Below are 12262 nucleotides of genomic sequence, written 5' to 3' on the forward strand. Positions count from 1 at the left end.
CACACTAAGAGTCTATTTCGATAGAACTTATTTTGTTGAAACTGAAAACTGAAAACTGAAAACAATATAGCAAAATAATTTTTAAATGTGTGAATAGTACCGTGGGACCTATTTTTAATGAAAAAGTTACTGAAAAGTGGAATTTGTGGGTCTGTGAACAGTGCACGGATGTACTGTTCACCATCGAAAAATCAACCAAATCGGCTCAAAAAAAAAAAAAAAAAAAAACTATTGAAAGCACAAACGTAAAATGCAAAAGCTGAACCCAAACCCAGCCTAAGTTGCTTAGTAGCTAACATTTCCTCCTTGAGAAATAGTCGAAGGATTACCATGTCAAAGGGTATCGTGTCACACCAATCCGTCCAAAGGCAATGATGGTTTCTAATATCTACCACTGGACGACTTATTCTATGTGATTTCAATGCTTAAATGTTATTTTCAAACCAATTACTATCTTGCTATTACTTTTCCTCGTTGCCATGTAGAATAAGTCAAGATAGTAATTGGTCTGAAAATAAAATTTAAGCATTGAGATCACATAGAATAAGCACCATCATTGACTTTGGAAAACGCGCTTCCCCTGTCCTACGTTTTTTTTTTTTTTTTTTTTCAGGTAGGTGAACAATGCAACGTACGTGAATAGTAATTTTTTTATTTTTTTTTTTCTATTTTCAATTTTTAATAAAATAAGTTGTATCTAAAGATTTCAAACGGATTCTAAGTAACTTAATTTATATTTTACAACTTTCTCTCCAAAACAACATTAACAATAACATTTGTGCTGTGCACGCAATAAAATTTAAGCATTGAGATCAGGATCTGTTTGGATTGAGTTTATTTTTACTGAAACTGAAAACACTGTAGCAAAATAATTTTTAAATGTATAAATAGTACCGTGGGATCAATTTTAATTAAAAAATTGCTGAGAAGTGGAATTTATGGATTCGTAAACAGTGCATAGGTGCACTGTTCATTGGAAAAAAGTCAACCTTTGTGGCTACTGTTCATGAACAGTGCATAAACAATAACCATATTATTCCCTAACGCGTGGGAAAAAAAAAAAGGATGCATTTATTGCATGCAACTGTAGCATTGAGTCCCATGCCCAAAACCCAAACACTGAAATGCAGTAAATGTCGAAAACCAAACGGGTACGAATTTAGGGCTGTCCATCCAATCCGACGACCCGACCCACCTGAAGATTCCAACCATATCCGACCCGAAAACAGGTCGACCCGATCAAGTCACCGGTCAACAGTGGGTCATTTGTTCCAAAAACCGACTCTAGCGGGTCGGTCTCGGTTTTCCTCCCCAAAACCCGAAAAAACCCGATCCAACCGATGTACTAAGATTTCTATCAAAAAATTTCCAGATTCTGGCAGAAGTTTCCAGATTCCAGCAATATTTTCCAGATTCCAATGATATTTTTCCAAATTCCAGGAATAAATTTCCAGATTCCGGCAACAAACTTTCATATTTCAGGGACTTATCAAGTAGATCTAGTGATATTTCGTCCAAATCTAGTGAAATCTCACCAGATCTAGCGAGATCTCACCAGATCCGGTTAGATCTCCGTCGAATTTGGCGTTTTTTCGCCTGAAATCAACTATTTGGCTGGATTTTTCACTGTGGACGGTTCCGACCGAACCGACCGTGTTTCCAGCGCAAGACCAACCACGCCGATCCAACTCCCTCGCCGGTCGACGGTGGGTCAGGATTTCCTCAACCCGATTCTATCGGGTCGGGCACAAACCCGACCCGGACCGACTCGTGGACATCCCTAGGTACCATATAGAATAAGTTGTCCAACGGTAGATACTAGATACAATCATTGACTTTGGACGGATTACTATCTTGCTATTACTTTTCCTCATTGCCATGTAGAAATTTTCAAATGTCCTATCTTGCATCCTATGCACTGCTTTCTTGGCAATTGCCTAGTAACATCTTATTAATTTCAAAGGTCCCATCTATTCAAAGCGGATTCACATCCCGTGCAATACCTAGGGTATTGCACAGGGTGCAATAGTTCTAATATCAACCATCGATTTAATCCATTGGTTGTAAAGGGTTGCCACGTCATCAATCCGTGTCTCATTATTTTTTTTCTCTACTTTCTCCCACTTCACTTCACTTCTCTTTCTCTTTCAGATTCACCAAATTTCAAAAAATTTCTCTTCCACCAAACCTTGCCGTACATGGGACACCGACGTCGAATCTCCATGATCATGGCTACAAATGGAAGCTTCTGAGGCCCACACAACCACCACCAGCGGTGCTTGCCGACCTGACCTTCTCCTCTCCCAACGTCTCCCTGTTTTCTCGTTCTCTCAAGTCCAGCTGTGGCTAAGCTTCTGGTTGCCCCTTCTCTGGCAATGCTTCTCAGCGGCATCACCAGCGTTGGTGGCTGTCGGGTCCTCATTTTCTCTTCTATTTTTTTTTTCTCTTTATGTTTGCTTTTAAACATGACTGAAACCCAATGTTTTTTTTTTTTTTTTTTTAGTTTTGATTAGTTTGATATTGGGTTTTCTTGATGCATGTTTGCTTTTAAATAATGCATTCTTTCTCTGCAACTAAAGGAAACCCAAATGCAAGAATGTAAAGCCAATATTTATGCACATTACTAACCAAAAAAAAAAATTACTAGCGAATAACAGGGGAATTCAGACAGAAAAAGACCAATAGAAGATAATAGAACTCTATAAAAGAAAATAAACAAGTATGCACATATCCAACAGAAATATGAATATCTAATAAACAAATGAAGTAATATCTAATAAACAAATGAAGTCACATTATTAGAAGAGTAAATCTCATCCCTTTTACCCCAAAATCGGTAAGCAAACAAGAGGAAAAAAAAACCTACATACCAAAACAACAGAAATTGACAAAAACCCCCAATTATTTTTATCATCAGTGAGCTTAACATTACTTCAAAGTTTCTAATAGACATTTTCACAAACATCTTCAACGCATTTCCAAGATCAACGTTAAAATAAAATAGAACATGGGGGTATTGCCAATTGAACATTCTGCCATACCCAAAAAATCCAACCTAAGAAAAATCACCAGACTTTACATGCATTAAGAAAACCCAATATCAAATTAATCAAAAAAAAAAAAAAAAAATTGGGTTTCAGTCATGTTTAAAAGCAAACATAAAGAGAAAAAAAAAAATAGAAGAGAAAATGAGGACCTGACGGCCACCAACGCTGGTGATGCCGTTGAGAAGCACTGCCAGAGAAGGGGCAACCAGAAGCTTGGCCACAGTTGGACTTGAGAGAACGAGAAAACAGGGAGACGTTGGGAGAGGAGAAGGTCAGGCCGGCAAGCACCGCTGGTGGTGGTTGTGTGGGCCTCAGAAGCTTCCATTTGTAGCCATGATCATGGAGATTCGACGCCGGTGTCCCATGTACGGTTTGGTGGAAGAGAAATTTTTTGAAATTTGGTGAATTTGAAAGAGAAAGAGAAGTGAAGTGAAGTGGGAGAAAGTGGAGAAAAAAAATAATGAGACACGGATCGATGACGTGGAAACCCTTTACAACCATTGGATTAAATCAATGGTTGATATTAGAACTATTGCACCCCGTGCAATACCCTAGGTATTGCACAAATGTGTACAAAATTTGTCAATTTTTTGTGTCTACAATATAAATTTACATTGTAATTAAGCACAATGTATACATAGAGATATTATGAAAATGTTGTGACGCATGTGTCAATTCCTTATGGGTCAAAATAAAATAATAAAATTTTATACCGAGATTTAGCACAACTAAAAATGTTATGACATTTTGTTGTTATTACAATATATTCATAACTATTGAAGTGTAAGTTATAGGTCAAAATAAAATAATAAAATATTGGACTGGGATCTATCACGGTCTTATACGAATGAAATTAACTTTTTATCAAAATTCTTAAAATTAATGTCTCTTTTGATTAATGTAAATCTCTATATATTTTAAAAATCAAATGATTTATATTTGTATACAAATAAAATCTAAAATTGATCCTAATCACTACTTTTTTTCCCATGGCTAGCACATGTCGTGCTGCCCTGACTAGTCTTACAAATAAATAATTATAGGTTAAACAGAAAATGCCAAAAAACATGTCAGTTAAACTTTAAAGACAAACCACCTGTCAGTTAAAATTGCAAAGAGCAATTTATATATCTTATCAAACTCTTTAACCCAAGAAGACTTTTGATATGAAGTACACAATTGAGTATCTTTGAAATAAAAACAACATGTAATGAGGCTTATCAAAAAAAAAAAAAAAACATGTAATGAATCCACACGATTTGGCCTCTAATTGGCAGTGATATTATATATCATATTTTAATGAAAACCCTTGACCCAATTGAGATTAGCATAAAGTCAGAGACAAATTGTGTAAAAATGAATGATGGGTGTCCCCTACATGTGATGCCTATATGAAAATTTCCTTCCTTTCAGACTAGGACCAATTTAACTTTCCAAATCTTTGACAATCTATGTTTCTTTAGGACCCTAGGCACAAAAAAGTATTAGGACTTGTGAGATATAGATTATAGACAACCAATCTCATACAATAAATTTCCAGATAAAATGGTTGATTGAAATCAATGTTGAGCAAGATAAGTAACTTTGCAAAAATGGGCAAACCTAAAGAGTTGGAGAAAGTTTTAAGAATGAGAGTCACAAGAAAAAAAGGACCAGCAAGAAGGTTGTACTTGCTTCATTAATATGTGGGGTTTCATGACTTTAAACTCTCAATAAAAATCCATGCCACCATGAAAGATTATACTATTTTCTAATGGCAAGTATATACTTTGATGAAAGATTACAATGCTCTTGGATGAGAATTTGCTAATTGGTTCAATACCAATACATTTGCCACTGATCACAAATTATAGAAAAGCTCAAACTTTCATGTAAAAACCACATATTTATGAACCAAAGTTTTCAGAAACTTGGGCGGAAAAAATCCTCTATTATTTCTATTCAATACTCCATTTGGTTGCTGTGTGAACGTAAAGAAGATAGAAACTAACCCCCAAAAAAAAAATTGTCCTTCCATTTTATGATAAAAGTTTCAAATTTTTATTTTTCCTTTCTTTTCTCTTAGTTTCTCAGAGACCAAACAGTGCAAACTGGTGAATAGAAAGAAAGAGAAAATACTGAAATTTGAAAATTACCAGGTGGGCTTTCTGAGGAGACAAAGATTTGAGAGAAATGATGAAAATCTGAGGAATCTCCAAAGCTTTGAAGCTGCTGAAGCTGTTGGGTTTCTAACTAAAACATGATTGGAGGCTGACAAAATGAGGGAAAATGAAAACCCTATGAAACACTGAATCTGAGGGTTGGTTTTTTTTTTTTTTTTTTTCATGGGAAGGGCTCGGTTGAATTTGGGTATATTGTTTTTGAGTTAAATGGGTTTCAATGGATTTTTAGTTAAAACCCAATAATCACAGGGTCTAATTGGGTTGATGCCCATTTAACTCAACTAATAATTGGGTGGGTTTGGATTCAATTAGAGTGGGTGGGTTTAGGTGGGCAAATGGGTTTGAGCTTAATTTGCCACCCCTAGGAAACTAGTATGCAAGTACTCAAAGTTATGTACATCTTTTTGCCCAAAAAAAAAAAAAAAAACGATCTTTCTCTCTTTATTATATATATATTTTTTTATTGGTGATTCTTTAATCCACTCTTTAAGTTGGGAACAAGTTGATGAAACACAAAATAACATGAACTAACGATGTCATCTTTAGACTAGCATTAAAGCTTAATAGGATATACGTCAAATCTCACCAATGACACTACCTAAAATTAATGCCATAAACCTTGGTTTTTTTTTTTTTTTTTGGATACCACAAAAGGAAGATACAAAGTTATCAGATTACAAAAGAAGTTGGATTAGCCTAACTGTTGTGCATTGGCATTCTAACTGCCATAGTTGCAGCATTATAAACAAAATCAAGCACAATCCTAGGAACCTCTAACAGCTTACAAACCAGTCCATCTAGGTACAAAACATCTAGATCAGCAATGAGAGACCTCTCATGCCAAGTTGGTTTCTTGGACTTACTAACAACTTGAATTAGGTCCTTGTTATTGGTCAAAATAAGGATCCATTGAAAACCATGAGTCCTAACTATGAAGACAGCTTCCATCAGAGCCTCTTGCACAACTCCTTTAATTGTACTAGCGTTGCTAGTATGAACACCATAGAATCTGATAACTCCCTGCTGATCTTTAGCTTCAAAAGCCCAAGCACTCCTCTTAAGCCTCGAGTTTCTAGTCCCTGCAATTTCAATCAGGAGCTACCACTGTCCAGTGACATTGCTAGGTTCATTGCTTGGCCTGCTTCTTCTGATAAAAGGACTAGGTTGGCTAGAGAAGCTCTCCTTGTACTTGCAAGACAAAGTCTGGGCTGTTAGGATTACTTCCATGGGGTTGGGCTGTTTACCTTCATGTACCACCATGTTCCTATGGAACCAAATGGTCCCAATGTGGTAAATATGTACTGCATATATTCAAAAGAGCCTTCTTCATTCCAGTTAAGAGCATTAATCAGATTAATTAACCATTGCTGCACTGATATGTCACTAAAATCAGAGGTATGAATAGCTAGAGATGAACCATTCCAACAAGCTCTAGCAAAATGGCACAATAAAAACAAATGAGTAGCTTATTCCTCCTCACAATTACACATTGGACATAGCCCATCATCATATATACCCCTGGTTTTTAAAAGCTGCAGAGTTGGAAGACAATCATGTAATATGTGCGCGCCTGAAATGAGGCTATTAGGTCTAATCTCACTTGAACTCACAACTTATTTGTAATATGGGTTTAGGATTTCCTACTTCGGGTTGTTCTTGACACAGAGACTCAACGAAGCTGCTCCTCTCTCTCTCTCTCTCTCGCTCTCTCTCTTCCTAAACCACTCTTTTTCTCTACTCTCTATTTTCTTGAGAACCTTTCAACAACCATTTCCTTTCCCCACCTTCTCATATTTATAACTCTAGATAAGTGGAAAGATCATGATTACTGCCATAGTTAGTGCAATTGGAGGTCCAATATCATCAGTTGTAAGTGGATGGTTAGGTGAGAGTGGAATGTGGTGAAAGTGGCCTTAGAACTTAGTTCCAACTCTAGCAAGCATGCCCGACAATGGTGTTTCCTGGGCGCTGCCGAGCATGCTATGGATGGTGTGTTTGGACATTATTCTTTCTTTAGTGTTCGGGAATGATTTGTCGAGCAAGGATCAGATGGCAAAACTTGGGCCTGCAGTTTATGTCGGTTCAGACTGGGGTTTTGGGTAGAAAGAGATAGGGGCCATGGGTCATGCTGCTGGGCTAGAATTCAAGGCCCAAATGGATCTGGGTACCTTGATGCCGTACATTAGCCCCCCCTTAATTAATACCCGGCTACCAGAAAGAATCAAGGAATCCAAAAGGCACTTACGTTTGAGTAGGTTAACAGGTGGAAGCATAGGCGGTCTCAGAAATCCATTAATGCTCTCTCAAAAGGCGTGTCGTTCCAGGCCGTTTGGTTCAGCTGTCATCATTGCCTGACAGTTCGTGAACCGAGGCAGCGCTTGTGTCAGTTGGAATAGGCATCTGTAAAGTTTCGTCGCTAACTAAGCCCCATTATGGTTGACTGGATGCTGCCCTTTCCCTTTCGGCCTCTATAAATAGCCCATCACAAATCATTTTTTCACTTTTTCACTCTCTACTCTCTGAATTTTCTCTCTGCCGAGCATTCATCTATGCCATTATTCATCAGTCCAGAGCCCCCTTCTTCCCTAAAGCCTAAAGTAAGTTTTCAACCTCTTCCTTTTACTTCAGATTTCTTTGAGTTTCTTCCTTCAATCCTAGACTTTAAGATGGGTCATGTTTTCCTTTTGAACACTGCGGCGTCTTTAGCCACATTTAGGCAAAAGTTTGACATTCCTGATGACGTGGAGGTGGCGTATTGCCGAGCAAGATTGCTCTCCACAGAGGGGAACATACTGCTTTCTTTCCCTTAATGGAGATTCTAGAGGGTGGGGTTAGGTTTCCCATGGACCCTTTCTTACTCAATACAGTTAGGTATTACGGGCTTTGCCTTGACCAACTTCCCCCCAATTTTTACCGGATAGTTAGTTGTGTCAGTAGGTTGAACCATACATTTGGTTTGCAATTAAACCACCATGATACAAACCACATGTACAGTCTATGTGGGAATAAAAGTACAAACTATTACTTAAAGTTTAAAGATACGCGAGTAAGGCTAATATCATGCCTGCCTGATTCTAATAGGAATTCAACCGAGGAGTTCGTCCGAGTGTGCGGCAATTGGTTTGCCGGAGAAATCCCCTACCCCCTCTCACGACGTGAAGTGGGTTCATATTGATTTCTAATTTAACTGTCTTTCCACTTATGGTTGTTTTATTTTTCTGAATACTGACGTCGTACTTCATCTTATTATACATATATATACATACATATATATATATATATATATTTTTAGACGGCAAAGTGTTTATCCCAAACATCAGGGTAGTCCACGTCAGGGACCTAAACTTTGTACTCCGGTCCGAGATATTTGTTCATTGGGATGGGCAGCTCCGAGCATTCCATCTGATTCTCAGAGTCGAACCTGTCTACTCTACCTGGCAACCCTTGAAGCAAGCACTTTTGGTTGACAACCCCCTCTTATCATACATTGACATTCGGCACACAAATTTTCACCTCCGAGATTTACAATGGGAGAAGCTTGGGAGCTGGGTAGGCAATATACTTGTTCGGACGAGCTCGCGCTGTTGCAGGACGAGTCAGCAGAGCGCGTGTCCCGACTTCTCCGAGAACTTGCTCACGCACCTGTTGAGGAAGAAGTTCCCATCCAAGAGGAACCCGCACAACCCGAAGAACCTGCTAAACTCAAAGCTCCCGCGTAAGAAACCGAGCAACTTGTCGTTGATATTACTAACCTTTCTAATACCGAATCTGATCGTAGTGGAGATATGGTGACCCGAAAAACCATGACCATAGACCGTTTTGTACCCGGTGCAAGACAGGCTGCGCAATAGCAACCACCTCAGGGCTAAGGTCAAACGCCTCTCCCCCTACCTCCTCCCCAAACCAGACAAACCCGAAAGAGGCAATGCATTGCTTAGCATACTTCTACCGGTCTGAGAGATGCAGTGACCCGGACTCCCCCCCGGCCATTGATAATGCCTTAAAATGTATACTTGTTATATATTTATATGGGCGTTATCTCCTTATTACTATGCTTAATTTGTATAATTAAGCCATGAATTGCATTAGTCCCTATTATTTATCTTTACATAATTTTTAGAATAAGATGCTATTCATTGTGTGTAATTTTCTACTTTTAGGAAATCATGTGAGAAAGATGAGTTTACAAGAATTTGTGAGAGAATGGAGGCCAAACTAGAATTAAAGTGGAGCTAAAGGACCATGCTTAAATGTCTAAGGAGGTGCAGCTAGAGTGCTTGGATCATCTACCATGATTGGAAGCTTCAAATAAGGAAAGAAATGAAAGAGGCAGAACCTGAAAAGGAAAAATCTAATTTGAGCACTGATTAGTATTTTGGGCGTATCTCTCTCCTCAAAAATCCAATTGACACAAGGCCAGATGGGTTGGAACTGTGACTTAAATATCTACAACTTTCCAGTTTTGAGTTTTTCGAAATTGTCAATTTTTGAAGGTCAAAATTAACTCACAATTTACTGCTGTAAACCTGGACGAAAATTAAAATAGGAAATGTTTTATTTTCTTTGGACACTTAGACATTAGGGTTTTGAAGGGAGGCTGTGCAGAACAAATTTTGGAGAGAAAACCTTGTATTTTCCTTTCTCTAATGGCAGTCTAAACTCTTTGCTAGGGCTAGGGGTTATGTTTCTTCTATACGGTATGAATATTTAATGTGATTCTTTCTAGGATTTTATCAACGACATATTTGATTGTTCAATTAGATTTATTTTGATGTATTAGTTCTTCCATGCTTTCAATAAGTTCAATCATGTTTTTCTTATTGTCTAGATGAATTTCTAATAGTTTCAAATAGAAATTAGGATTTAAAGTGAATGGGTTTTTCTGAAAACTTTTCTAACCGCATTATCAATTGAGGTTGTCATGCGTTCTTAAATTGTCTCAATTCAACCAAATCATAAGTTTTTAATTGTATAAGAACAATCAATTATGAAATAGATGTTTTCTTAGATCACAAAAAATTTCATATCAATATAGGAAAACACCCCAATGCCCTAGTATTTACATTATTGATTAAAATCATTTTTTATTATTATTCTTGTTAACAATCACCAAGCAAAAGTATTTTTCTTCTTCACTCAAATTGTTATTTAATTATATTGTCTTTGAATTTACCCTGTTCCTTGTGGTTCAACCTTGGTACTCCGAGAAATATATTGCTACGATCTCCTACACTTGGGAGTGAGCAAGTAGCCATCTGGCAGTATTGTCATTCAAGAGCCGTAGATCCAGGTTGGGGCAAGCGGGGCGTCCTCTTCCCAAGCAGTGCAAGCATGGCAGCCCAAGTTTCAGTTGGACGGCAAGCCGCTCCCCGCAAGCGCTTGTGTACGGATTTGGGATAAAGGTGAAGGGGGTCGTTTTGCCCAAAGTTTGGCCCATGGCCTTCTTCTGCCCGAGGACATGCATGCTTTTGAAGAGGGGATGGAGGAATCTATGGGAAGAAGGCTACCGTGGCACACTATTGTGGTAATCCTTCATTTATTGATTCCTTACTAATCCTTACATGTATTTATTATTTTTCATTTATCTTTTCCTTTAATGTCGTACTAATTCTTGTTGTCTCATTAGGCTGCTCAATTGGCCCACATCCTTGATGGGCATGTAAAGAAACTTTCCGAGGATGCTGACCAGGAGAAGGCTGCTAGGGAAACGGCTGTTAAAACAGCAAAGGAGAAAATAAAGGCTGCTAATACTGCTGAGAAGATGCTACTGCCGCGGAGAAGGCTAGGGTGTTGGCGTAGAAAATGTCCGCAAAACTCTTGGCGAAGCAAAATGAGGTGGATCTAAAATTAGCCGAGGTAGTAAGTCTGAATACTGCTCAAACTGAGGAACTCGCACTCCTGAGAGCGGCTTTGGAGGCTAGCAAAGAAAAATGGTACAACGAAGGATTCACAGACGTCGAGAATTCTATGGAGCCGGTTGTGAATCAGGCTCAGAGGTTGGGTTTTGAGGTCGGTTGGTTTGCTGCTTTGCAAGCATTGGGGGTCCCTGAAGATTCTCCTCTGAGGGATCTCGGCCAGATACCATTCCCGAGCTCAACTTTAGTCGCGCAGAACCCCCCGGTTCCTATTAACGAAGAAGAGACAGTGAGCATGAAGGAACTGGTGTAGCAAATAGACGCTCATATGGAGTTGGATGATATGGAAGCCACCAGTATCCCCCGTGCTGGTGATCAGCCTGGCGGGGACCTCCTTCTTCCCGCAACCGACTAGCAGCAGACTGAGACAGCCGCCCAGACAGAACCTGCAGACCCAAGGACTTAACTGCCAAACCACATCCTCACTGCTTATATTTATTTTTCTTATCTTTTGATATTTTATCCTATTTAGTTAATTTACCTACGTCACCGGGTTGTGGTGACTAAACAATTGCTTTCTTTTTCGCGTATAACTCATATGCGGTCAACGGGTTTGGTGACGAAACATTGGTTTCATTTTTCGGTTGATTTTGTTGAAATAATGATTTATTTGCCGAATATTTTCTTTAGTCATACTCATAAATGCTTAGCTACCGCTTTTTTTTTTTTTTTCTTGTGCATGTATGGTCGGGGATGGTTTGTAAGGTAAAATAGGTCAAGCCCCCAAATTTTGGAAATCTTACTCAACACATATTTGCCTTCTTAGGAAGATGTACCGTAGGCTTCCACCTTCCAGGGAAGTAAGTTTATGTTCTTAGGATATTTTTTAGTATAAGATTTCCACCTGCTTGGTGATAGTAATCAAACCAGGAATCAGGCTTCTGTCCTTAGGATTTTTTTTTTTAGTATAAGGTTTCCACCTGCTCGGTGATAAAAGTCAAACCGTCGATCAGGTTTCTGTCTTTAGAATATTTTTAATTGAAGGATTCCACCTGCTTGGTGATAGTGATCGAACCGGGAATCAAGTTTCTGTCCTTAGTATATTTTTTGGTATAAGATTTCCACCTACTCGATGATAGTAATTAAACCGGGAATCAGGCTTCTGTCCTTATGATGTTTTTTTTTTTTAGTACAAGGT

This window comes from Quercus lobata, chromosome 11 (assembly GCF_001633185.2).
Source record: "Quercus lobata isolate SW786 chromosome 11, ValleyOak3.0 Primary Assembly, whole genome shotgun sequence".
Classification (NCBI taxonomy): Eukaryota; Viridiplantae; Streptophyta; class Magnoliopsida; order Fagales; family Fagaceae; genus Quercus; species Quercus lobata.